Here is a 5,495-nt window from a genome sequence, read left to right as displayed (position 1 = left end):
TTTGGGTGTGGTAACTTCTAAAACAGCTGGCCACACACAGCCCGGGCTTAGGATGACAATCAGGGCAGTAGTTCTGAGTCTCCCTTCGGATACCTCTTCGGGCACAGACTCTACATTTCTTAATGGGAAAGTTTTTTTTGGGAGTGGGAAGAATGTGATCAGGAAAGTGGTTATCTTTAAATCTAGCCACATCCTCCACCACTGCTACTCTAGGAACTCTTGCCTATTCCACCACAATAAGGATCTCTATCACTGACTCCTGAAATTTAACAAATGTCTTCCTTGACGCAGGGAAACAATCCTTGAACACAATAAACGCAATAAAAGTTACTAAATAAAACAAATGGATGGCCAACTTTTTATACCAAACGTAAGACTTATGAATAGCTGTGTAAGGTTCCCACCTCTGGTTTACTCTATCAACACCACCCATGTGCTTATGGCAGTCTAAAATGCACACAGGGTTGCGCACTTCAGCAACTTGATCCCAAACAGCCACAGGTGAAGTACTCTCATCATGTATGGTAGTTAACATGTAGACATCCCTTCTGTCTGCAAATTTCAGAGCTAGCAGCTCCTCATTCTGCAAGGCACTGCACTGTCCCCTCTCAAGTTTTTTTTTTACAGACAAGCTCTCCTTGAATAGCCTTTCCGGTTAGAGTGTATTGTGCCACATGCAACAGTGTCCGCTCTGAACAATTCCTTGAACAAGTGCACTCCAGTGTAGAAGTTATCTACATACACATGGTGGCCTTTGTTAAAACCAAGTTCCCACACAATTTTCTCAGTAACTTCAAAAGTGGGCAGACAACCGGGGGGGGTCAATACTGGAATCCCTACCAGTGTAGACCCGGAAATAATACACATATCCTGTACTACATTCAGACAGCATATACATCTTAATTCCATACCATGCCCTCTTGCTAGGAGTGTACTGCTTAAAAACCAAACGCCCCTTGAACAGGACCAAAGACTCATCTACAGATATTTCTTTCCCTGGAACATAAACCTCTGAAAACCGATCTACAAAATGATCAAGGACAGGCCTAATCTTAAAAAGACGGACGCAATCAGGGTGATCTTGTGGAAAGGCTAAAGCATTGTCAACAAAATGCAGCATCCAACGAAGAAGCAAATACCGATTACGTGTCATGGTTGCAGGAAATATAGCCGTTGGCATCAGGGCACTAGTAGACCAATAAGAAGCCAGCGACGGCTTCCTTATCAACCCCATCAAAAAAGTCAAAACTTTTTCAACTCTTCCAGATTTGTGGGAATCCTCTGGGTAACTCTAGACGGAGGCCTAAGTCTGGCAGCTTTGTCCCTCAAATACTGCTCTACATACAAATTAGTCTGCTCAACAATCTCTTCAAAAAATATATCGTCCATAAACAACTGAAAGAAATTGACAGGCAAAACGTTTTCCGTATTGACTTTACACCCTGGGAGACCAGTAAAGGCAGGCAACTGTGGCTGCTCCATGTTTGGGGAAATCCAGGTGTCAGGTCTTGTAATGGGAAACCTTTCAGTCCCAGGCTGCTGCACTATTGGCACATCAATGTCCTCCTCTAAAACAGGCCCTTCATCTGCACTGAGAGTGGCTTCCTCATCAGAAGATTCCTCTCGGACAGAAAACTCACTGCCAGAATCTCTCACTTCCTCCTCTGCCTCAGATGCAGAGTCAGTCTCATAATCATGGTCAGAAGACGACTCAAAAAGCATGCTAACAACCTGCTGAGCTGTCACTCCGCGGCTAGCCATGATCCTTTCTAACAGATGGATTGCCAACAACAACCAGCACTGTCTAAAATAAGTAATAAACAAAGTGTGGCTTTATCACAAAGACTTATGTACTAAAAAACAATACCAATCACTTGCCTGAAAAGGCTACTCACCAGCAACTACTCTGCACAGACACAGCAATCACTAATGATAGCCTACCATCAACATGGCGCCATTCTATCATCATACCCATATACAAAAAGGGGGATCGCCTTAACCCAGCCTGTTATAGGCCAATTTCTCTCCTCGATACATCAGCCAAATTAGCGGGGAGAATAATTCTAAATAGACTTCAAACATGGGCGGAAGAAAATAACATTCTATCCCCAGTGCAGTATGGCTTCCGCACAGGACTAGGTACAGTGGAACAGGCTCTGAACTTAACTATCCTAGTGGGGAAGTATACGAAGACCAGAGAGGGTAATTTGCACCTGGCCTTTATAGATTTGTGCTCAGCATTTGACTGTGTCTTGCATGAAAAGTTATGGGATATTCTAATAAGCATGGGGGTCGAACCAACAATAGTCCATTTCATAAGGGATCTGTATACTGGGTGCAGAGCAAGAGTAAGGTACGGGATGAGAGGGGAATGTACTAAGTCTTTTGGCATATACAGAGGGGTGCGTCAAGGCTGCGTTCTCGCACCATCTCTATTTTCATTATACATAAACAACCTAGAAAGTGAATTGATAAGCAAATGTAAAGACCTTCCACAAATAGGCAATCGCCCTGTTCCTGCACTTCTTAACGCAGACGATGCAGTACTCATGGCCAGGACACCGCTAGCCCTCCAGAAACTCCTAACCACTTGTATAAATTACATGACAGCCCTGGGCCTCACAGTCAACCGCTCGAAAACGTTCATAATGAACTGTGGCAGGAAACTGAGCAAGTCCTATAAAATCACTATTCACGAGGACAAGGTGAAGATAGCTCCCACCTTCTCATATTTGGGCATAATGTTCGATAAACAAGCCACTTGGGCACACTGCGTGAAAACAAAAAAAGACCAGATCATTAAAACAACGGCGGCCTTGATGATCTTTTCCAAAAAACTAGGGGGGATCTCTCCGTCAAACATGGTAAAAATCTACAAAGCCAAATGTATCCCGGCGGCCACTTATGGAGCATGTATCTGGGGGTATACGAACTGCCATGCGATTCAGTTGGTGGAAAATGACTTCCTCAGATACCTACTAATGGCACCAAATAGCACGTCATCATATATTAGCCATTCGGAACTAGGGGTCCCCTTTGTAATTGATCTAATTAAGATACAGCCTCTATTATTATGGCATAAAGTGTGGACCTCTGAGCATACCGGATTGAACCAGGCCATACTATCCGACTGCATGAATCTAACACACTCGCTTAGAGTTCCTTGGCTGAGATATATTATGACCTTTTTTTTAAATATGGGCTTGCGAAGCATATTACCAAAACCCACAATCACTGGAAAAAATAACCAGGAGAGATTTGAGGGCTCTGACTTTGAAGCACTTGGATGAACAGAGATGGGAAGTGGAATCAAAAAAATCTACAGTAATGTCTAACCAACTAATTCCGTCGACGGATGCAGTCCAGCCTTACCTAGTAAGCGTGGTAAATCCCCGACATCGATTTGTTCTTACAAGATTCCGCTTAAATATCTTCCATCGGCTAGTAACCTTTCCGATTATGAGTGACTGGAGTACAGTTTTAAGAGCATGTCCATGTGATGCGAAATCTTCCCAATCTACAATGCATGTGGTCCTCTTTTGTAAATTTTATGATATACCAAGAAAACGGTTCTTATTGCCTTTTTTAAGATCGACTAATTTGCGTCAGTGCCGCGACGCGTATTTCAGCTTACAGATTTTGGCCCTCATTCTAACCCCGGCGGTCTGAGACCGCCGGGGCCAGGGTCGGCGGGAGCACCGCCGACAGACCGGCGGTGCCCCGCAAGGCATTCTGACCGCGGCGGTTTGGCCGCGGTCAGAAAGGGTAAACCGGCGGTCTCCCGCCGGTTTACCGCTGCCCTTAGAATCCCCCATGGCGGCGCAGCTTGCTGCGCCGCCATGGGGGATTCTGACACCCCCTACCGCCATCCTGTTCCTGGCGGTTCGCCCAGGAACAGGATGGCGGTAGGGGGTGCCGCGGGGCCCCTGGGGGCCCCTGCCGTGCCCATGCCAATGGCATGGGCACGGCAAGGGCCCCCGTAAGAGGGCCCCACAAAGTATTTCAGTGTCTGCCTAGCAGACACTGAAATACGCGACGGGTGCAACTGCACCCGTCGCACCTTCCCACTCCGCCGGCTCAATTCTGAGCCGGCATCTTAGTAGGAAGGTTGATTTGCCCTGGGCTGGCGGGCGGCCTTTTGGCGGCCGCCCGCCAGCCCAGGGCAAATCCCAAAATACCCTCAGCGGTCTTTCGACCGCGGAGCGGTATTTTGGTGGGGGAACTTCGGCGGGCGGCCTCCGCCGCCCGCCGAAGTTAGAATCACCCCCTTTATCCTCTATTGAAATGTGTGGAATTTTAGCAAACTTTTTATGTACAGTACTCTCTGTAAGGAAGTCTATGGGCGTACTGAACTAATTTTATTTGAATATCTGGAATCTCCGGTAAACTCCTCACTCTCTAGAAAATACTGTAATGGAACTCGATTTTGCACTGATGTAAATTTATCAAGTTTTATATACCTGTCCTGAATGAATTAAGGATGTGTTTTATTACTTTTTCTATTTATTTATAATTTTTCTTATACATATTTATTGCTAAATGTGTTACTATTTGAAACTTTTATGGCTTGTTGAAAGTCGAAAAAAGTCTGTTTGATGATGATGATGATGATAGCCCACTAAAAAGAAAAAAAGAAAAACAAATTAGACATAAGACAACACAAATATCATTGTGCACAAATCTTAGGACAATTTCACACACAATCCTGCATTTAGTACACTACCTACAAACATGTCATTCATGAATGTCAACAATACTTCTATGGAGTAATTTGCTTTTACTTGCCTAAAACATGCAACTACGCAAACTGCAGGTCAACTACTGCCAAAACCGCAAGGATCCACAGCAAAGGAAGCAAAAGCTTTGAACTAGAACAAAAATGAGAAATAAATTGTTATAATAACAAATACAAATACTTCGCCAGATGACAAACACCCCGCCACCGAGCATTTACAAATTTTCCCTGGTGCGTATGTGGATTCTGCCCCCCCCCCCCCCTTGGGGGCAGATGGGCCTACAAAAAATAGGCCGCTCTGCCCCCAAAGGGGGCAGAAATGGCCATCAGTAATGTGCCACCTTTGGGGGGCGACCCTTGCCAAAGGCCCCCCTACACTAAACACATACACACACACACACAAGATCCCTGGTGCCTAAGTGGATTCTGCCCAAAAAACAAAGGGGGGAAGAAAATTCCCTGGCGTCTTGGGGGCAGGTGGGCCTGAAAAAAATAGCCCGAAATGGCCATCAGTAAGGTGCCCCCTTTGGGGGGGGGGGGGCGACCCTTGCCAAAGGGGCCACTCTTGCCAAAGGAGCCACCCCCAACAATAAAAACACACACACACACACAAGATCCCTAGTGCCTAAGTAGATTCTGCCCCCCTCGAGGGCAGATGGGCCTAAAAAATAGGCCGATCTGCCCCCAATGGGGGCAGAGATGGCCAACAGTTCCATGGCCCCTTTGGGAGAGGCGACACTTGGCAAAGAGGGCACCCTCC

The sequence above is a fragment of the Pleurodeles waltl genome, chromosome 8 (genome assembly GCF_031143425.1).
Source record: "Pleurodeles waltl isolate 20211129_DDA chromosome 8, aPleWal1.hap1.20221129, whole genome shotgun sequence".
In the NCBI taxonomy this organism is placed as follows: Eukaryota; Metazoa; Chordata; class Amphibia; order Caudata; family Salamandridae; genus Pleurodeles; species Pleurodeles waltl.
This window is presented reverse-complemented; position numbering follows the sequence as displayed.